General features: G+C 47.2%; 1 long non-coding RNA gene across 1 annotated transcript; it reads left to right on the top strand.

Annotated features, from left to right (window-relative positions):
* Positions 1-237: 237 nt before the first annotated feature.
* LOC140202349 (uncharacterized) lies at positions 238-22,259 on the top strand. Its single transcript, XR_011887079.1, has 3 exons — positions 238-347; positions 10,309-10,493; positions 21,400-22,259. It is a non-coding gene; the product is annotated as an uncharacterized lncRNA (long non-coding RNA).
* The last annotated feature ends 1,030 nt before the right edge of the window (positions 22,260-23,289 follow it).

The following is a 23,289-nucleotide window of genomic DNA, read 5'->3' as shown; positions in this document are numbered from 1 at the left end:
GTCGACACTCAGTGTTGTAACGTGAGCGTAATTAAAAGTAAGTTAATACTAATTAGGATATCGGGGGGGGGGGTCTACTTCCATTTTTGTTCTTCTGGTGGCTGTCGGTACATAGTGTCCCCGCCACGCTGTACGGGTTGTGAAACCCTCTGTATATACGTAACGTTTTGAAGTTCGAGATAAAGTTCTTTCTTTGGTATGAAGTTGTCGAGTGTGCCTTTCTCACAAAGTAGAAGTTACCACACTCAGGAACTTGAAAATGCTCACTGAAATGGAAATTGATTATCTGAAGTCCCAGAAAATTGTCAATCGTTCTGGAGGGATTCTGGACAGAGTCAATGCTTGTGGTGAGATCCATTATACCTGCTCCAAGTACTGGAGCAAATTTTGTAATGTTGCCAGGGGTTGCTGAGGTAAGGCTCTTCTGCGTCTCTCTTTAAGCAACCTTTCAGAATCAGGTTTGTTGTCACTGATGTAGGGCATGAAATTTGATGTTTTGTGTATTGTGGGGGGGCATTCTAACAGGCTGTATCACTGAGCGGTATGGAGTGGCTACTGCACTGGATCCAAATAAGCTGCAGAGAGTTGTAAACTTCACAGCACCCAGCACACCTTCAAGGATTGATGCCTCCGAAAGGGGGCACCCATCATTAGGGACCCCCATCACCCAGGACAGGCCCTCTTCTCATTGCCACCATCGGGGAGAAGGTACAGGAGCCTGAAGGCACACACTCAATGATTCAGGAACAGCTTCCTCCCCTCTGCCATCTGATTTCTGAATGGACATTGCACCCATGAACACCACCTCACTACTTTTTGATTTCTATTTTTGCACTACTTATTTAAGTTAACAATTTAATGTATATATGCTTACTGTAATTCACAGTTTTTTCCTCTCTATTACCATGTTTTGCATTGTACTGCCTTTGCAAAGTTAACAAACTTCACAACGTATGCCGGTGATACTAAAGCTGATTCTGACTGTGGCAGCCATACAAAGGACGACATGAAGAAAACTAAGTTACGTTAAGAAAGTCACATCAAAAGATGAATAAAGTGCAAAAAGAAGGGAAACCAGTGAGGTAGTGTTCTGGGCTCGCGGAGCATTCAAAAGTCTGATGGCGACAGGGGAAGAGGAAGTTCTTAAAACATTGAGTATGTGTCTTCAGTCTCCTGTCCCCCCTCCTTGACGGTAGTAATGAGAAGAGGACATGTCCTGGGTGCTCAACACTAGACTTTAGCTGTCCACTCTGGTCACACGTCTTCTCCAAGCACTGTGCAGGGAGGGGAGGAGTGTGGGCCATCGGGTTAGGGGTAGGGGTGGGAAAGGAGAGCAGGGAGAACGGCTGCAGATAAACGCATACTCAGTAACATCCGGAAACTTCAGAACTTGCACACTAGAGTGGACACTAGCTGAGGAGTTAACTTTTCAAAGCATATCTTGCTCGTCAACACGCACAGAACGCTGGAGGAGCTGAGCAGGTCAGGCAGCATCTGGAGGGCAATAAACTGCTGGAGTTTCGGGCCGAGACCCTTCATCGGGAGATTATTCTCCTCCATAAATGCTGCCTGACCTGCTGAGCTCCTCCAGCACTTCGTATGTGGGTGCTGAAGATTTCCAGCATCTGAAAAATCTCTTGTGTTTATATCTTGTTTATGTTTCGAGTAAACATTTCTACAGAAAAGTTAGATAAGCGCATGGGGATAAACCACAGAACATGAAAGGGATTTCTGCTACCAATTAGAGTAATCTTCCTTTACATCTAGGAAGGTGTAATCTTTGATCTCTGTCTCCAGTGCACACTGCTACCACACCACACTCAGCAGCATGCAACGGAAGTCAGCTCGTCAGATCATCGAGAGTTGTTGCTGTTGTTTTTAATCCCACTAACCCTACCAGGGAATAGGCTGCTGAAAGCACCTCACCAGAGTCCTCTGTCCCGGGCCAGTCTTTCAAACTGTCCCATCAAAGATCCTTCCTCTCCCAGGGATGAGAGCTTAGGAGCTCCCGTTGGCATTACTGTGGCTCTGGGTTTTTTTAGGGGATGGGGTTAGAGCCCCTGTTGGTGTTCCTGTGGCTCTCGGCTTTTTATAGAAACATAACATAGAAACATAGAAAATAGGTGCAGGAGTAGGCCATTCGGCCCTTCGAGCCTGCACCGCCACTCAGTATGATCATGGCTGATCATCCAACTCAGAACCCTGTACCAGCCTTCCCTCCATACCCCCTGATCCCTTTAGCCACAAGGACCATATCTAACTCCCTCTTAAATATAGTCAATGAACTGGCCTCAACTGTTTCCTGTGGCAGAGAATTCCACAGATTCACCGCTCTCCGTGTGAAGAAGTTTTTCCTCATCTCGGTCCTAAAAGGCTTCCCCTTTATCCTCAAACTGTGACCCCTCGTTCTAGACTTCCCCAACATCGGGAACAATCTCCCTGCATCTAGCCTGTCCAATCCCTTTAGGATTTTATACATTTCAATAAGATCCCCCCTCAATCTTCTAAATTCCAACGAGTATAAGCCTAGCCAATCCAGTCTTTCATCATATGAAATTCCTGCCATCCCAGGAATCAATCTGGTGAACCTTCTTTGTACTCCCTCTATGGCAAGGATGTCTTTCCTCAGATTAGGGGACCAAAACTGCACACAATACTCCAGGTGTGGTCTCACCAAGGCCTTGTACAACTGCAGTAGTACCTCCCTGCTCCTGTACTCGAATCCTCTCGCTATAAATGCCAGCATACCATTCACCTTTTTCACTGCCTGCTGTACCTGCATGCCCACTTTCAATGACTGGTGTATAATGACACCCAGGTCTTGTTGTATGGGATATAGCTGCTAGCCCCCGCCTGACCTTCTTCCTTTCACAGCTGGGCTTGGGGCCAACCACGATGAAGTTAGATAAGTCAAGGGGAGCATCCTCAATATTATTTATTTTGGTCTTCTAGTGTCAGCTGAGCATGACATATAAATGTGAGGTCAACCAAGTACAGCGTCCACATCAAGGTGAGGCAGTACCAGAGCTGTGTTGCGTCCGCTCTCTTGTCCGGGTCAGAATGCTGGCGCGTGACAGAGAGTGACCTTGCCCAGCTCTCGACATTCCACACCTTGAGTCCTCCATGTCTTCTGGCCAAGAAAGGTCTCCAACCATGCCTTCCTCCTTCAGTGCAATCAAGAGGACATGGCCAAAATCATCATGAGGAAACGTTGGAGATGGATTGGGCACGTGATGAGAAGAGAGGCCATCATCAAAACAGCATTTCATTGCACGCCTGAAGGGTGGAAAAAAGTGGGAGACCCCCCTCCCTCCCTCCCGCTCACTCTCTCCTTCTCTCTCCCCCTCTCTCTCACCATCCCTCCCCCCCCCCTCTCTCATACAAGGAGGCACAACTTTAAGGTGACTGGAGAGGGATGGTGTCATACCAGACATTCAGCCATCCTTGTCTGGCACGTGGTGTCAGGATTAACCGGGTCACGTTATGAACGATCCTGACTTGACCCTTGTGTTTTTCTTTTTACGAGGCCGAGTGGCTAGCTCAACACTCAACCCGGCACGGACGGAAAGCGTGCTTGGGGGTGGCCCAACCTGGATTCGAACTCGGGAACCTTCGCTCTGGAGTCCAGCGCTGATCTCACTGCGCCACCAGCCGGAAGGAATGTATAGAGGGGATATCAGAGAAAGGCTAGTTAGATGGGCACATGGATGATAGAAAAATGGAAGGCTAGGTAGGAGGGAAAGGTGAGATTGATCTTAGAGTAGTCTAAAAGTATAGCACATCATTTGCCAAAGGGCCTGCATTGTGATGTACTGATCTCTGTTCTATGTGTGTTCTGAAAACAATCACCAGTAAATGCAGAAATGGTTCATTATGAGTTGGGGTTAATGGTTGAAAGTTGTGGGAGGAACTGTCTATAATAAGACACAGCCTGCTGGCTGTGAAACCAACTGTACTGATCCTTCTCCGAGCTGAGGCTTTCTTTCTGATTGAACGGCGAGGTCCGAGAATCGGCTCTGGGCAGTGATGGTGACGAATGGTGCATGCCGGGGAGGTTAGGGGGATTTCTGAGCGACTGGGCCGCAGGTGGCTCGGTGGTGCTGAGCCGTCCATCATCTGTTAGTTAGACACAGCCAGAGGGAGCAACAGCTGCTGGGAGAGAAAAGAAACGATTGTTTGAGCAAACAGGGAGAAAAAAGACAGAGCACACTTGGGTTTTAACAGATCTTTAACTTTGCAAAGGGTCACAAAATTGGTCTGCTTCATTCAGTTTGAAAAGAGGACGCTGTCCAAGTTGCATGCCATCTTGGACAATGTCTCCCATCCACTACATAATGTACTGGGTGGGCACAGGAGTACATTCAGCCGGAGACTCATTCCACCAAGATGCAACACAGAGCGTCATAGGAAGTCATTCCTGCCTGTGGCCATCAAACTTTACAACTCCTCCCTTGGAGGGTCAGACACCCTGAGCCAATAGGCTGGTCCTGGACTTATTTCCTGGCATAATTTACATATTACTATTTAATTACAGTATTTATGGTTGTATTACTATTTAATTATTTATGGTGCAACTGTAACGAAAACCAATTTCCCCTCAGGATGACTATGACTAGTTTCATCCGTACAAAATGCAAAAGGGGCAATTTGATGGAAGGTACAAAATACAAAATCATGAGCAGTGTAGGTACAGCAAACACAAGCAGGCTTTTTCCTCTGCAGTGGGCTGGGACTAGAACTAAAAGTTGCAGGCTAAGGGTGAAAGGTGAAACATCTGAGGGGAGGCTTCACTCAGAGTGTGGAATGAATTGCCGACGGAAATGGAGGATGCAGGTTCGATTTCCACTTTTAAGAGAAGTTTGGACAAGCACATGGATGGGAGGGGGACGGAGGGCGACCGTCTGGGTGCGGGTCGATGGGACTTGGCAGAACAGCTTGACATGGAATAGACGGGCTTCTTTGCCGTAGTGTTCCATGACGCAATGCCTGCCCGTGCAGTTCCTATTTCAGCATGATGTTGATACCTCGTAAGGGCAGCCTATAATATTCTCCCTCTGAATACAACCAGCCATCTCCCTTTCGTACCCACCACTATGCCCAGCAGCCATGTGGTCTTTACATGCCCTGAAGTTACATATCCTTGCATCGTAAAGTACTTCTTTTAATGCAACACACACAGAATGCTGGAGGAACCCAGGGGGTCAGGCAGCATCTATGGAAATGAGTAGATAGTCAACATTTCAGGCTGAGACCCTCCTTCAGGACTGAGAAGGCGGGGGAAGACGCCAGAATTTAAAAGGTGGGAGAAGGGGAAGGAGGCTAGCTAAAAGCTGGCAGGTGAAGCCAGGTGGGTGGGAAAGGTCAAGGGCTGGAGAGGAGGGAATCTGGTAGGAGAGGGGAGTGGACCATGGGAGAAAGGGAAGGAGGAGGGGACCCGGGGGAAGGTGGTAGGCAGGTGAGAAGAGGTAAAAGGTCAGGGTGGTGGATAGAGGAAGGAGTGGGGAGAATTTGTTTACTGTAAGGAGAAATTGATGTTCACAATTGGTCTTTCTTCCAAGGTTGTCTTACCTTGCCTTACTCTAACAGCACAAGTAGGCAGAAACAGACTGAAGGTCAAAGGGTAAGGCTTACCTCCAGACAAGCATCGTGGAAATTCTGCTGCTGCGCTCACCAACTGATTTGAGAGATAATGTTAGGAGAGAGTATACATTGAGGCAAAACTCAGTGACATCCCTACAGCCTGAGGAGGCTCAGGAAATTCAGCGTGCCTCTGATGACCCGCTACAAATTTTTATCGAGGTGCTAAAGTGTTGTATATTTAATATTTCTGTAATATTTGAGTAATATTGTAAATATATTCTTTGACTAAGCATCCTTTGATTAAATAATTCATTATGGGTTGCATGTAGGAGTATGTGAATGGCATACATCATCACACCACCATGTCATATGTACATGCCTCACTAAAAGTGAAATGAAGTGTACATGTCTATCCCTGGCTCTTATGTTTTACTTTCGATTAATCTCTGGAGCTACTGTTATGTTCTGTAACTTCAAAATATTCAACTAATTCAAAGGAGGAAACAGGAGCCCAAACTGTGAGTTTAACTTCGTGTTTACTTTAAGTGAAGCGCCACAGGTAAGCTTCACTATGGGTTATATGTATAAATATGTGAATTACATACGTCATCATTCTACCACGAGATACGTGCGCGCCTTGCTCAAAGTAAAGCACAAAGTTACACTCGCATTCCTGGACTCTTGTGTCTTCCTTTGAATTAGTTTAATGTTTTGAAGTTACAAAACATAACACATAAAAGTATCTTTTCCAGACACATCACACCTTAGGACAGAGGCTCTGCCCAAGACCACAAGAAGTTGTAGAGGATTGTAAACACGGCATAGTCCATCATGGAAATCACCCTCCCCTCTACAGACTCTGCCTGCATTTCTTGCTACCTCGGTATGTAGCCAACGTAATGAAGGACCCTTCCCATCCCGGTCATTCTCCCTTCCCCCTCCTCCCATCGGGCAGAAGATGCAAACGCCCAACAGGGTTGAGGACAGCTGCCAGTGGAAGTGATGGTTGCAGGTTTGATTGCAATCTTTAAGAGAGGTTTGGATAGGTACATGGATGGAAGGAGTAGATACTGTCAGGGCTAGTTGTCGGGACTAATAAATTAGGGATGTGGTTGAAAGAAAATTGAAGGATTATGGGCTCTGTAGGAGGAAAAGGTTGAGATTGAACTTGGAGTAGGTTAAGAGGATGTGACAATGTTGTGGACCGAAGGGCCTGTACTAGGCCGTAATGTTCAAAGTTCAGTCCCACAGTTACCAAATTTTTGATGAAACCTTTCATACCCTAAAGATGAGCTCTCGACCTCGCCATAGCCCATGCACTTCATCTGACCACTTGCTCTGTACTTACCCCGTAACTGTGACACCACACAACTGATTCTGGTTAATCGAGACACACTGGGACCAGCACATTTTGGTCCAATTAAGCACTGCCCCAATTAGCCGAAGATTCATGCAAATAGTTTAAAAGATATAAAATCAACTAACGATCATTTAATTGAGTAACAAATCATGTATTTAAATGAAATACAGAACAAATTAAAACACGACCAATATCATCTTGTACATCTCTATCAAAGCACCTCCTATCCTCCTTCACTCCAAAGAGGGAAGCCCTAGCTCTCTCAACCTCTTGCAAATCAGAAGAAGCTTTCTCCATATGTAGGACTGAACTCTGACATTGCCAGTTCGACAATTTGCTAGTACAGGGAACAGTCTTTCCCCCTGCAATTGGTACTGGTTTACAGTCACGCAGACTGGGGCACTACAGTACTAAATAGCCGTCAGATTCAGAATCAGGTTTAATATCACCAGCAAATGTTCTGAATTTTTTTAACTTTGCGGCAACAGTAGAGTGCAATACTGTACATAATAATAGAAAACAGTCTGTCAATTACGGTAAGTGTAAGTATATATATAGTTGAATTAAATAATTAGTGAGGTAGTGTTCAAATCACAAGCAAGAGAAAATCTGCAGATGCTGGAAATCCAAGCAACACACACAAAATGCTGGAGGAACTCAGCAGGTCAGGCAGCATCTATGGAAAAGAGTACAGGCCGAGACCCTTCATCGGGACTGGGGTTCATGGGTAGTGTTCATGGGTTTGATGTCCATTTAGAAATCAGATGGCAGGGAGGGAAGGAGCTGTTCCTGAATCATTGACTGTGTGCTTTCAGGCTTCTGTACCTCCTTCCTGATGGTAGCAATGATTATGATTATGAGGACACGCAGTCCTCTTATTGTCATTTAGTAATGCGTGCATTAAGAAATGATACAATGTTTTTCCAGAATGATATCAGAAAACACATGACAAACTGACTTAAAAACTAACAAAAACCACATAATTGTAACATATAGTTACAACAGTGCAAAGCAATACTGTAATTTGATAAGAACAGACCATGGGCACGGTGAAAGTCTCAAAGTCTCTCGAAAGTCTCATCATCTCACGCAGACGGTGAACCTCCAGTGCCGCCGACTTGCCGATGCAGCATCCTGGAAGCACCCGACCACAGTCCGACTCCGAGTCCATCCGAAAACTCCGAGCCTCCGACCAGCTCTCCGACACCCAGCACCGAGCACCATCTCTGCCGAACGCTTCAACCCTGCAACAGGCAAAGCCGAGGATTTGGGGCCTTCGTCTCCGGAGATTCTCGATCGCACAGCAACAGCGGCAGCGAAGCAGGCATTTCAGAAGTTACTCCAGGTGTTCCTCCGTGCTTCTCACGGCTGTCTCCATCAAATCCAGATTGTGCACAGCCCCCTAGTTACACATATGGATATTCATTCGGAACGGCCGCGCGTGCTGCATCGTGCCGCCATCTTCTCTTCCTTCCTGAAGAGGGCACGTCCTGGGTGATGGGGGTCCTTAGTGATGGACGCCACCTTTCTTAGGCATCGCTCCTTGAAGGTGTCCTGGATACTGGGGAGGCTAGTGCCCATGATGGAGCTGACTAAGTTGACAACTCTCTGCAGTTTAAAATAAGTGAAAGAAATCCTAGCAATTTTCCTGATTAGAGTTTGTTTTTAAGAGTTGTCCCAAATAAGCATCTGTCCCAATTAACTGATGGCCAATGAACCGGAATCCTCTGTACAGGTATTCTGTTCTTTTTTTAATTCCTTTGATAGATGTATAGGCTGATCTGCCTGAATGGCACACTGAACAAAAGCTTTTCACTGTGCCCCAGTCTGCGTGACAGTGAACCAGTACCAATTGCGGGGGAAAGACTAGCAAATTGTAGAACTGGCAATATCAGAGTTCAGTCCTACATCTGGAGAAAACTTCTTTTGATTTGCAAGAGGTTGAGAGAGCTAGGGCTTCCCTCTTTGGAGTGAAGGAGCATAGGAGGTGCCTTGATGGAGGCGTACAAGATGATAAGACTGGACAGGGCAAGTAGACAGCCAGGGTAGAAATGGCTAATACGAGGGGGCATAATTTTAAGTTGTTTGGAGGAGAGCATAGGAGGGGATGTCAGAGGGTGACGGAGGGTGGTGGGTGTATGGAACACATTGCCAGGGGTGGTGGTAGAGGCCAATACATTAGGCGCACTTAAAAATACTTAGATAATGCTAAAGAAAGGGTGCAGAGATTTACAAGGATGTTGCCTGGATTGGGGAGCATGCTTTATGAGAATAGGTTGAGTGAACTTGGCCTTTCCTCCTTGGAGCGACGGAGGATGAGAGGTGACCTGATAGAGGTGTATAAGATGATAAGAGGCATTGATTGTGTGGATAGTCAGAGGCTTTTTCCCAGGGCTGAAATGGCTAACACGAGAGGGCACAGTTTTAAGGTGCTTGGAAATAGGTACAGGGGAGCTGTCAGGGCTAAGTTTTTTACTCAGAGAGTGGTGAGCGTGTGGAATGGGCTGCCAGCAACAGTGGTGGAGGCAGATATGATAGGGTCTTTTAAGAGACTCCTGGACAGGTACATGGAGCTTAGAAAAATAGAGGGTTATGAGTAACCCTAGGTAATTTCTAAAGTAAATACATGTTCGGCACAGCATTGTGGGCCGAAGGGCCTGTATTGTGCTGTAGGTTTTCTATGTTTCTATAACACGTGGATGACGGAAAAATGGAGGGCCATGTGGGAGAGAAGGGCTAGACTGATCTTAAAGTAGGTTAAAGGGTCAGCACAGCATTGTGGGCTGAATGGACTGCACCATTCCAAGTTCTATGTATTTAAGCTTCACTAGTGTCCCACTCGCTGGGCTAGACTGTCTCACCCTGCAGCTTCTTCAGCACTGATGCTCAGTTGTACCCGGAGGGATTTCCTCCAGCTCGGAGATGTGCTTACATTGATTAGGCCCAGCAGCCCATTCAGAAATGCTGCCAGCCAGCTGCTTCCCCTCCTGTAATCCTGCAAAATCAGCTCAATAAACCCGCCTCTGGTAATCAGCGTGGGAGTCTGTCCCCTGCGTTCTTAGTCTTCACCCCCAGGGCACGGAACTTAAGCTCTGAGGCATCTCCATAAGGTGGGCGCTGGAGAATTAACCCTTCACTCGCCACGGGTACAGAGGGGCCATAAGAGCAGAATTAGGCCATTTCACCCAGTGAGTCTACTCTGCCATTCAATCACGGCCGAATTTCTTCTCAGCCTCATCCTCCCACCTTCTCCCCAAAGACCCTCAACTCCGTCAACAATCAGTTTTGTTATCCTTCTCCTCACCTTGTGGCACATCGAGCGGCAATCTTGCCATTTCTTTAGAATTTGTCTGTTTATTTTTAACAAGGCCGAGTTGCCAGCTCGACACGCAACCCAGCACGGATGGAGAGCGTGCAAGGAGCCAGCCGGATTCGAACCCGGGACCACCCGCCCCGGAGTCTGGTCTGGATGCCACTACACCACCTGCCGGCTCAAACCCATCAGTCTCTGCCTCAAATACACCCAGTGCCGTGCCCGCCACAGCCATCCGGGGTAAGTAATTCATCAGATTCACCACCCTCTGGCTAAAGAAATTCCTCCTCAAATCCCTTCTACAGGGACGTCCCTCTATTCTGATGCTGTGCCCTCTGTTCCTAGACTCCCCCACTATAGGAAAAATCTTCCCCACATCCACTCTGTCGATGCTTTTCAATATTCCATAGGTTCCAATGAGATCCCCCCCCTCACCCCCTCATTCTTCTAAACTCCAGTGAGTACAGGCCCAGAGCCATCAAATGCTCCTCACACATTAACCCTCTCATTCCCGGGATCTCATGAACCTCCTCTTGACCGTCTCCAATGCCAGCTCTTAGACATGGGGCTCACAATGTGGTCGGAGCAAAGTGTCATCGAGTTGTTTGTTGTGTTTCTTGCTGTATGGGATATGTGGGTGAATGTGTGAGTCACCCTTACACGGTCAGTGCAGATTGAGAGAATTATGACTTCACAAGTGTTAGGCGGGTAATTATACACAGAAATGCCCAAACCACTATTAACACCTTTGTGTCCGTGACCTAATCAGTCATGGTGTTAGCACATTACTCTGAACATAGTCAGTATAAAGGCACTCTCTAATACTTGCTGTGGATCAGTTCAATCCTACATTGTCAGTTCAAGACCCGAGGGCAGGTTCCTTAAGATTGTTATAGCCGGGGGTGGTAGTGGGGATAGGCTCCTATTGCCTATTAAATCCTCCCAAAGGCGTGCATCTCAATAGCCTCTGACAACCAAGCCCAGCTCCTGGCCTTTACGTGTGGCTCAACTGCTCAGCCTGGTGGAACTGTTTTTACTGACAGGAGAAGGGGTAAAGGCGGCCCACTGGTGTCTTAAAACCAGTGGCTTCGGGCAGATGGGGTCCGCAGCTTATCTAGGAGAAAGGAAACTCTGATCTCAAACCTCCACTGTCTTGCGTTTATACATAGTCTCCGGGAAGGCTTTGGGGGTAAATCCTGAGGGAAGAATCCAGAGCTGGAGTCCTACGTTGAGTTCAAGGCCGACTGACAACTCCTGTGATGCTGCCGGTGCTGAACTGTATCGGTCCCTGCTGTTCCTTTGGGTTCATCAGCTGCGTGGAGAGGGGGAGCCTGCTACACGGGCAACAGCTCGCTCTCTGTATCGTACTGCCCTGGCCTGTAGGTTATGGAGTCAGCAGGGTCACAACATTCATGGTCGACCCCAACCAACACAGGGCCTCACCCAAGAACAGAAAAGCCTATAGAAAGTGGTGAATACAGCCCAGACCATCTCAGCACATCTCAGACTGTGTTGGTCATTGGTGTGCTTTGATGTCATCGTCATTGCACTGTTGTAACTATATGTTATAATTATGTGGTTTTTGTCAGATTTTCAGTCTTGGTCTGTCTTGTGTTTCTGTGATATCACACCAGAGGAAATATTTTATCATTTCTTAATGCATGCATTACTAAATGACAGTAGAAGAGGACTGCGTGTCCTCATAGTCTAATCTAATAATCTAATCATCGTCATTATATGCTGTGTCATATGACATCATCATTGTGTGCCGCAGTGTAAGACCTGGGCGATCATTTGTCTCTGACCATGATTGTTCTTGGCAAAGTTTTCTACAGAAGTGGCTTGCTATCGCCTTCTTCTGGGCAGTGTCTTTACAAGACGGGTGACCCCAGCCATTATCAATACTCTTCAGAGATTGTCTGCCTGGTGTCAGTGGTCACATAACCAGGACTTGTGATGTGCACCAGCTGCTCATATGACCATCCACCACCTGCTCCCATGGCTTCACATGACCCTGATCGGGGGCTAATCAGGTGCTACACCTTGCCCAAGGGTGACCTGCAGGCTAGCGGAGGGAAGGAGGGCCTTACACCTCCTTTGGTAGAGACGTATCTCCACCCTGTCACCTAACACTTCGATGTACATGTGACAAATAAAACTTATCTTTAATCTTTAATTTCTCAGCCTGACTTTCTGAGTTCCTCCAGCATTCTGTGTGTGTTGCTTGAAGGTCTAGCAAGTATCAGATCTGTCTTGGTTGGTGACACATCTTGACACACTTGGGCGTCATGGTGGCGTAGTGGTGAGCGTAACGCTAACACAGCCCCAGCCACCCTGGTTCAATTTCTGCCAAGGTCTGTAAGGAGGTTGAACATTTTCTCAATGACCACATTGGTTTCCTCTGGGTGCTCTGGTTTCCTCCCACATTCCAGAGATGTACATGTGTGAGGTTAATTGGTCACATGGATGTAATTGGGTGAAGGGGGCTCGTTGGGTTCGAAGGGCCTGTTACCTAGAGGGTGCTGAGTTCATGGGAAGATGCTTAGTGGTATGGGATCTTGCAGTTCACTTCCATAGCTCCCTCAAAGTTGCCACGCAGTTTGCTAGGGTGGTTAATGCGGCGTATGCTGTGTTGTCTTCACTATTCAGGGGATTGAGTCCAAGAGCCACGAGGTATTGTTACACCACACCTGGAGAATTGTGTTCAGTTCTGGTCATCTCATTAGAGGAAGGCCGTGGAAGAATCAGAGAGAGTGTAGGGGAGATTTACGAAGGATTCTGCCCGGATTAGAGAGCATGTTTCATGAGGATAGATTGAGTGAACTATAGCTTTTCTCTTCAGAGTGAAGTAGGAATTAGATTGTCATTTAGTAATGCATGCATTAAGAAATGATACAATTGTTCCTCCAGTGTGATATCACAGAAACACAAGACAAACCAAGACTAAAAATACTGACAAAAACCACATAATTATAACATATAGTTACAACAGTGCAAAGCAATACCGTAATTTGATAAAGAACAGACCATGGGCACGGTAAAAAAAAGTCTCTAAGTCTCTCGAAAGTCCCATCATCTCATGCAGACGGTAGAAGGAAGAAAAATTCTCCCTGCCATGAGCTTCCAGCGCCACAAACTTGCCAATGCAGCACCCTGGAAGCACCCGACCACAGCCGACTCTTGAGTCCGTCCAAGAACTTTGAGCCTTCGACCAGCCCTCTGACACTGAGCACCAAGCACCATATCTGCCGAGTGCTTTGACCCCAACCACGGCAACAGGCAATAGGCAAAGCCGAGGATTTGGGGCCTTCCCCTCCGGAGATTCTCGATCGCACAGTAACAGCGGCAGCAAAGCAGGCATTTCAGAAGTTTCTCCAGATGTTCCTCCGTGCTTCTCACGTCCGTCTCCATCAAATCAGGATTGTGTACTATACCTACTTAACAAATACCGATATCATTTCGGGGCGGCCACGCGCACTGCGTCATGCCACCATCTTCTCCTCCCCTCCTTCAGGAGGAGAGGTGACTGATGGAAGTGTACAAGATGATAAGGGATATAGATCGAGTGGACAGCCAGAGCTTTTTCCCAGGGCGGAAATGGCTAATGCAAGAGGGTATAATTTTAAGGTGATTAGAGGAAGGTATAGGGCAATGTCAGAGGTAGTATTGTTTTTAACAGGGAGAGTGGTGGGTGCGTGGAATGCCCTGCCAGGGGTAGTGACAGGAGCAGATACACTGAAGACATTTAAGAGACTCTTGGATGGACACGTGGATAACAGAAACAAAATGGAGGCTGTGTATGGGGAAGGGTTAGATGAATATTTGTAGGTTAAAAGGTTGGCGCCACGTTATGCGCTGAAGGGCTCATACTGTGCTGTATTTTATTTAGCGATACAGCGTGGAATAGGCCCTTTTGTCCCTTTGAGACGCACCTCCCAGCAACCCGCGATTTAACCCCAGCCTAATCACAGGACAATTTACAATGACAAGTTAACCTACCAACTGGTGCATCTTTGGACTGTGGGAGGAAACCGGAGCACCAGGAGGAAACCTTAGCGGTCACGGGGAGAACGTACAAACTCCTTACACACAGCGGCAGGAACATGTTCCATGACCTATGTTCTAAGGTTTATGGAAGGAAGGTAAAAGTGTTGCGATTCTCAGGGAACTGTGGACTTGGACCCTTAGGGAGACGTTGTCGCCTAGGTGCGGTGTGAATGTAGGAAAATGTCTCCCAACTGAAAAACGGCTCAAGCGAATTGTGGGGGGGGGGGGGGGAATCAGCTTTGTGACTCAGAAAGCTTTAGAAAGATGACTGATGTTGAAAGGGTATTTTTACACTAGTTAAAAGGACAGCTTAACAATTAACCTTCACTGTCAAGTGGAAGGGCGAGAGGCTCAGGCAGTGAACGGATTGAACAAATATACGATTATCTGCTTTAAACCCATCATGGCTGAAGGAAAGGTTAATAACTACAGCCGCAAGGCGCAACAGCTGGTGAAACTGAAGTCTTCAATTATGGAGAGGAAAATTAGTATTTCTTATTGTCTGAGTTTAATTCTCATTCAACCACACATGAAAACCCATGAATACAGCCAAATGAAACAGCATTCCGATGGGGCTAAGGTACAAAACACAGACCCAGCAGTCATACACAGCACAAGGCACATATAGCACATGTAAGACAGCAGTAAACATACAGTCATACTAAAAAATATACAGCTCAAGTCATTGAGTCCATAGTTGCTGGCAAGAACGAGTTCGCAGACGAACACAATCCTGCTTGTCTTCCACCGAGCAAACACTGGAGGGCTGCCCCCACGGGTTGGGCCAGCCCCTAAGCCAGCACGGACGCCACGCCACACCACCTCTGGCGTCACCTCTCCTGGCGGCCCAAACAGGTGACACCACAGCTCGGGGCCTAGTCCACACTAAAACCGAGACCATGCAGCTCCTCTACCGTCAGTCTTGCCAATGAACCAGTGAATCAGATTTACAGTATTTTACATTATCGACGTCCAGCAGGGTCTTGCAATCGGAAAAAAAGACTTTTAAAAAAAAGATATTATAGTGATGCAGGTCATCAGAAATGTAGAGTAGGAAAATTCCTTTCCTTAGTGTAGGGGTTCCCAACCTGAGGTGCACAGACCCCTCGTATAATGGTAGGGGGCCATGGCATAAAAAAGGTTGGGAACCCCTGGCTTAGTGAAACTAAGGATCTGAGGTCACATTCTGAACTATTGAAAGAATATGGGTATTAGTATTGGTTTATTGTTATAATATATACCATGCAAAGTTAATTTTGCAAGCCATCTATACAGATTATTTCTAATTATAAGTATATTGGACATTGTAAGGCATCTGACTGCAAGGGCTTTACTCTTTGGAGAGAAGGAGGATGAGAGGAAACATGATAGAGGTGTACAAGATAATAAGAGGAATAGATAGAGTGGACAGCCAGCACCTCTTCCCCAGGGCACCACTGCTCAATGCAAGAGGACATGGCTTTAAGGTAAGGGGTGGGAAGTTCAAGGGGGATATTAGGGGAAGGTTTTTTACTCAGAGAGTGGTTTGTGCGTGGAATGCACTGCCTGAGTCAGTGGTGGAGGCAGATACACTAGTGAAATTTAAGAGACTACTAGACAGGTATATGGAGGAATTTAAAGTGGGGGCTTATATGGGAGGCAGAGTTTGAGGGCCTAAGGGCCTGTACTGTGCTGTACTTTTCTATGTTCTATGTAAGACCCTACAAAGGATTGCGAGGACAGCTGAGAGGACCATTGGGGTTTCTCTCCCACCCATTAGAGGTATTTAACAGGAGCGCTGCATGTGCAGGGCCCTTAGCATTGTCAATGATTCCTCCCAATGTCCAACAATCTCCTTGGCCCCCTACCATCAGGCAAGAGGTACCGTAGCATTAGGACAAGGACTGTTGGGATGGGAAACAGTTTCTTCTCCCGGGCCGCGAGACGACTGAACTCCCTGCCATCACCCAGGTCTCACTGTGTGTGAAGTGACAGTAGCACTACCCTGGTGACTTTTTAACTTGTGACTTAAACGCATCTTATTATTTGTGGTAGTGTTACTTTTTGTGCTGTGTGTGTGAGTTATATGTACTGTATTGTCTTTGGATGGCAGGGCGGAGATACGTCTCTACCAAAGGAGGTGTAAGGCGCTCCTTCCCTCTGCCAGCCTGCAGATCACCCTTGGGCAAGGTGTGGCACCTCTTTAGCACCCCCCCCACCCCGATCAGGGTCAGGTGAAGCCATGGGAACAGGTGGGGGATGAGATCGTGATCTCCCACGTCATACACGTAATGACGATGATGTGCACCTTGGTCAGGTGGAACGTTGTTTTGTTTGGCCGTATACAGTTTAAATGACCATCAACTTGAACCTGAACTAGTGCAAGGGAAAATGGGTGACAAATGTTCTAAGCTCTATGTTGGAGGGAGGGGTTAGACTGATCAGAGAGTGGGTTTATACAGGTCAGAGCAACGTCACGGACCAAAAGCCCCATTCTGTGCTGGACCGTTCTGTGTCCTAGAATGGAGAAAATAGAGTTACTGTTCAAAGAAAGTGCAGGGCCACTCCACCATAGGACCTTCTCTCTTCTCCCTCTCCATTCAGGCAGGAGGTTAGCAAAAGCCTGAAAGCACAGACCACCAGGCTCAAGGACAGATTCCACCCCGCTGGAACGAGGCTGGTCTCCCAGGATGGTAAAGCAGACTCTCACCTCGCTCTCTACCTCATCGTGGCCTTGTCTGCGTGCACAATGCACTTTCTCCGTAACTGTAACACTTTATTCTGCTGTTGTTTGCCTTCTCCTACCTCAATGCTCAGCTGTAATTAAATCATCCTTACGGATATCACGCAAAAGTCTTTCTCTGCACCTCGGTACGTAAGACCGTAAGACATAGGAGCAAAATTAGCCCATTCAGCCCCGCGAGTCTCTGCCGTTTGATCAGATTTACTATCCCTCTCAACCCCACCCTCCCGCCTGCTCCCATAACCATTGACACCCTGACTAGTCAAGGGCCTATCAACCTCCACTTTAAATATAGCAAATGATAAACTAATTTATCAAGAAGGTGCAAGGCCCTGACAGTTGTGACGTCTAGAATTCATCATTAGCATTCAATAGTTTTAGAACATCAGGATAGAAGCCTGGCGTCAGAGGGCCACAGAGTGGTAGCGCACTACAGCACAGAAACAGGTGCTGCGGCCCATCCGTGTGAGCCTGGACCCATTGTCCTTCAAGTGGACCATAGCCCTCCATTCCAGCACGCCCCCCCCACCCCGCCGCCCCGTCCATGTACCTATCCAAACTTCTCTTAAACGTTCAAATTGGTTGTGCTGGCAGCTCGTGGTGGTGCCTGTTTTCAGGAACATAGCCTCAAGATTCAGGGGGAGTAGATTTAGGACGGAGATGAGGACGAACTGCTTTTCCCAGAGAGTGGTGAATCTGTGGAATTCTCTGCCCAATGAAGCAGTGGAGGTTACCTCAGTAAATATATTTAAGACAAGGTTGGATAGATTTTTAAATGGTAGAGAAATTAAGGATTATGGGGGAAAGGCAGGTAGGTGGAGATGAGTCCATGGCCAGATCAGCCATGATCTTATTGAATGACGCAGCAGGCTCGAGGGGCCAAATGGCCGACTCCTTCTCCTATTTCTTAAATCTTATGAAGGGGGGAAGCGGAGGGAATGTCAGAGGTGGAGGGATCTTAGCCCTTCATTCCCGTCATGCAAGGTGGAAATGGTTAAGGCCGGCCAGCAGGGCTCTGGTGAAAGTTTATAGGCCAACCTCCTCTTCGGAGGATACAATGGATTGCAGACATGTTGATGAACTCTAACCATACCATCGACTGCCGAGCACGATGGAGAGGGGAGGCCATCAATGGCCGATGTTCCACTGGGAGCTCAGGGCCAATTAAGTAAGTGAGGAGAGGTCCTTACATTGGCTGCTTCGCAAAGGTAGCAAGAATCGGTGGAGTGGAGACTCATTTCCATGATGTGCTGAGCTGCGCCCACAGCTCTCGGCAGTCTCGGGTAGAGTAGTTGCCATACCATCCGTGACACACGTGATTCCTTACAGCTTCCTGCACTTTTGGAATCAGAGTCGGAATCACTGGCAGCTGTAGTTTTGCGGCAGCAGTACACTGCAAACACAAAACCCGTGAACAAGATAACCATGTTCTGCATGAGTTATTTATTTGTTTGTTTAATTATTATTGTAACTTGGCTCCTTAAGGTCGTTATGGCTGGGGGTGGTCACGGGGACAAGCTCCCACTACCTATTAAATGCTCCCGATGGCGTGCGTCTCAAACGGCCTCTGACAACCAAGTCCAGCTCCTGGCCTTCACATGGGGCCTAGCTACGAAGCCCAGCGGAACAGCTCCTACTGACAGGAGAAGGGGCAAAGTTGGGTTACTGGTGCCTTAAAACCAGTCGCTTTGGGCAGATGGGGCGCATCAGCCGTGGCTGGCAGCTCACCTAGGAGAAGGAAAGCTCTGATCTCAAAACTCAGCGACTTTGTGGCGATACCCACTCACGGGGAAGTCTTCGAGAGTAAACCCCAAAGGGAAGAACCTGAGCTGGAGTCCCTGAGGCAGTCCTACATTGAGTTCAACAATGACTGGCAACTCCTGTGACACTGATTGTGCCAAACTGTATCAGCCTCTGGCTGTTCCTTTGGGCTCATCAGATGCATGGAGAGGACGAGCTGCTCCCTGGACAACAGCTCGCTCTCCATATTGTGTATCTAGACAGCCAGGAGGCAACACCCATGGTCACCATGACCAACAAAGGCCTCTCAATATTTTAACATATCGGCATTTTTTATGTATCGCCCTATACTGCTGCTGGGTGGTGGGGTGGAGATACGTCTCTACCAAAAGCAGTGTAAGTCTCTCCTTCCCTCCACTAGCCTGCAGGTCACCCTCGGGCAAGGTGTAGCACCTGCTTAGCCCCACCTCCCTGATCATGGTCACGTGAAGCCATAGGAGTAGCTGGTGCATATCACAAGTCCTGGTTACTCGGCTACTGACGACAGGCGGACAATCTCTAAAGAGTATTGATAATGGCCAGGGGCCACCCTTCTTGTAAAGGCACTGCCCAGAAGAAGGCAATGGCAAACAATTTCTGTAGGAAAATTTGCCAAGAGCGATCATGGTTATGGAAAGACCATGATCACCCATGTCATGCAACAGGGCGCATGAAGATGATGTCATACCACCTGGTACATAATGATGATGTCATACAACCCGGTACATAATAATGATGATGACGACTGTACTACTGCCACAAAACAACAAATTTCATGACATATTATCAGTGATAATAAACCTGATTCTGATTCTCTGGGAATGTACAGCTTGTCCTCACTAGACATGATGAAAATTTGCTCTGAGCCAGCAAGCTTTAGTTGAAGTACCTTTCGTACAATGGGAATGCCCTTGAAGTGAGGTAAGAGGGTTAATGTTCCCTGGCTGCCTCAGAGTAGAGGGTTGTCCACCTCAGAGTAGACAGATGTCTCTTTAGAACAAAGATGAATCATGAAAGGCCGAGTCAGAGTGGACATGAGGAGGGCGATTCCTACAGTGGGGGAGTCCAGGACCAGATGGCACAGCCTCAGAATAGAGGGACGTCCATTTAGAACAGAGATGAGGAGGAATTTCTTTAGCCAGAGGGTGGTGAATCTGTGGAATTCATTGCCACAGGGAGCTGTGGAGGCCAAGTCATTGGGGACATCTAAACTGGAGGTTGATAGGTTCTTGATTAGTAAGGGTGTCAAATGTTATGGGGAGAAGGCAAGAGAATGGGGTTGAGAGGGATAGTATATCAGCCATGATGGAATGGTGGAGCAGACTTGGTACGTCAAATGGCCTAATCCTGCTCCTGCGTCTTATGTCCGCTCTTGAGACCTGCACCCTGCTGAAATCCTGTCGGAGATGTTGGCGATAGGTGAACTGGGCCACTACAGGAATTACCTGCCGTGCAGTGACGTCTGCAAGGATCTTCTAGATTAAGCTGGATTGAAGCACAGAAGGAGGCTCACTGACACACGTAAACACAGGAGATCCTGCAGATGCTGGAAATCCAGAGCAACACATGCAAAATGCCGGAGGAACTCAGCAGGCCGGGCAGCATCCATGGAGGGGAATAAATGGACAATGTCTCAGACCAAGACCCTTCATTAGGACTGGAGAGGGAGGGGAAAGAAGCCAGAATAAGAAGGTGGGGGGAGGGAAAGAAGTACTACGGGCAGGTGGTAGGTGAGACCAGGTGAGGGGAAAGGTTAGTGGGTGGATGGGGAGGGAGTCACATGGCTCTTTTTATTTACAAACTTTTATTCAAACTACAAAACAGTCAACAATAGTCAGGACTTCATAAACGATCCACATTTTCAAATTAAAGTATGATTGTGACTATCTACAACATATACTGCAGTGCCCACTGTTCCTGGAAATCTCGCCATGCTGCCCTTAGATGACGGGTGCTCCCCCCCAGGCCCAGACGTAACCCCGGAGAATCGGCTCGGGCAGAGTCCTCGACTGCCTGCCACCTGGGCTGGTGAGCGGGCAGCTTGGTCAAGCTCAAGAGCAAACCGACTGGGAGATCCGCAAGCAACCTGTTCCCTTTCCTGAGGCACTACATCATCCATCCCTTTCATAATGCCAACAGCTATATCTCCTCAGTTCTTTAAACCGCAACCCCACCCCCACCCCCCGGCCCCACTCTCCCCACAGTTCTGTTCAGTGTTCTACTTCCTTTCACTATTTTTGTGTGTGATGCTAAGTCAGGCTCCTAAACAGGCTGCTTCTACGATAGGGTAGTCTCACCAGCAAGGCTGATTGAGTTGGAGGTGGACTCTGTCTACACTTCTCACTGTCTCTGTAAAGCAGCCAGCATAACCATTCTCTCTTCTCCCCTCTCCCATCAGGCAGAAGGTACAAAGGCCTGAGAACATGTCACACCAGGCTTAAAGACGTTTTCTATCCCATTGTTATCAGACTCTTGAACACACCTCTTGGTCTCTCAATCTACCTCGTTGTGATCTTCCACTTTATTGTTTGCCTGCACTGAACCTTCTCTTTATTCTGCATAAGGAGGTGTAAGGCACTCACTCCTTCCCTCTTCTAGCCTGCAGGTCACCCTTGGGCGAGGTGTAGCAGCTGCTTAGCCTCCGATCAGGGTCATGTGAAGCCATGGGAGCAGGTGGTGGATGGTCGTACGAGCAGCTGGTGCAGATCACAAGTCCTGGTTACGCGACCACTGACGCCAGGCAGACAATCTCTGCAGAGTATTGATAATGGCTGGGGTCACCCTTCTTGTAAAGACACTGCCCAGAAGAAGGTGATGACAAACCACTTCTGTAGAAAGATTTGCCAAGAACAATCATGGTCATGTCCCTGATTGCCTACGTCATATATGATATGCCACATAACAAGCAATCCTCAATGCACTGTGTCATGATTTAGTCCATATAATCAGTATGCAAGATAAGTTTTCCACTGTACCTCCGTACATGTGACAATAATAAACCGATTCCAATACCAGTACAAAGTTCAGGACTCAAGAGACTCCAAAGATGCTGGAAACCTTCAGCAACACCTACAAAATACCGGAGGAACTCAGCAGGTCAGGCAGCATCCATGGAGGGGAATAAACATTTTGGACCAACTCTCTGATGGTAGTAATGAGAAGAGGACATGTCCTGGAAGCTGCTGGTCCCTCATGATGGATGCCACCTTTCTGAGGCATCACCTGTCCTCGATGTGGGATTAGTAAAGAAAATCATAGCAGCTGTGATTGGGGGTAATATGCTGCCAGTTAAGGACAATGTTCCCTCTAACTTTTCTTACAGCTGCGCACACCAACCACCGCTCTGAGCAGGAACTTTTTACACGGCCTGAAAACTGTGCGGCGCTTTAAATGTCTTATTTGTAATATACATATTGTGAATATTTAGAATGAAAATTGAAAAAACACATACTTTTGATTTTATGTATTAGTTGAAGGATACAATAAAATCACTATAACAAAGAAAATCTCACACGTTTTGTAAACTTTTTCTTGTCTGAGTTTATTCCAGCTGCATGGCAACAAAGGCTATGTGCACGGGAGCATTTCAGTTACTGCGTGGCCGCACACTCCCGCAGCTTAAAGGGGACGGTGGTAGAGGGCAGGTGTTAACATGGAAATCAAGCTTATTGTCATATGCAGAAATACATGTAGGCACAGGTGCAACGGGAAATGGGCCCACAGCACCATAAATGTGGATCTCAGGTTGAAGTCTAAATCTTGTGAGTCAATACAATGCCAATGATCACGATCGGGATTTAATTGAACTGCGATCCGTCAGGAGTTTGTACATTCTCCCCATAACTGTGTGGGTTTCCTCCCAATTCCCAAAGATGTACAGGTTAAGGTAAGTGAGTGGTGGGCGTGCTGTAGTAATGTTACCGCAAATGGTAATTCTGTACTGTAGTTGATGGGCTGAATGGCCTACCTCTTTATCAGCAGGAAATATGAGAGGAAACATTGTAAGAATTGTCCCTTCCTAATCCCAAATCTTGGTGACCCACCCCAGGCAGTCTTGGCTGAGACCTGCTGACGCACACAGTAAGTGACCGGAAATATATGTGTGTGTATTCGTATCAAAAGTGAAGTATGTTTGCTTTTTAAACTCCAGTTTGACAAGTATTTTTATAGCTGCTGTACCAGACGTTTGAAATGTTAAGAACTTCTTGTGGTAACTAAATGAGACTGAGTGTTGGATCAGCAGATGTCACGTATCATCTTGTGATGAGTAATGTGTTGTTTCTGGCTCGGTCAGTAATCTCTGCAAACATTTATTTATTCCAGCAAAGAAAAGATATCTACCAGCATCTGAAATTCTTTAGGATTTCTGATTTAATGGGTCTGTTATATTCCCCTGCGATTACAATCAGAATCAGCAACAGGTTTACAAACTCTGGTTAGACCGCACTTGGGGAATTGGGTTCAGTTCTGGTCACCTCATTATAGGAA

This window comes from Mobula birostris, chromosome 8 (genome assembly GCF_030028105.1).
Source record: "Mobula birostris isolate sMobBir1 chromosome 8, sMobBir1.hap1, whole genome shotgun sequence".
In the NCBI taxonomy this organism is placed as follows: Eukaryota; Metazoa; Chordata; class Chondrichthyes; order Myliobatiformes; family Myliobatidae; genus Mobula; species Mobula birostris.
The sequence above is the reverse complement of the archived record's forward strand: the minus strand, read 5'-3'. Positions and strand labels throughout refer to the sequence as shown.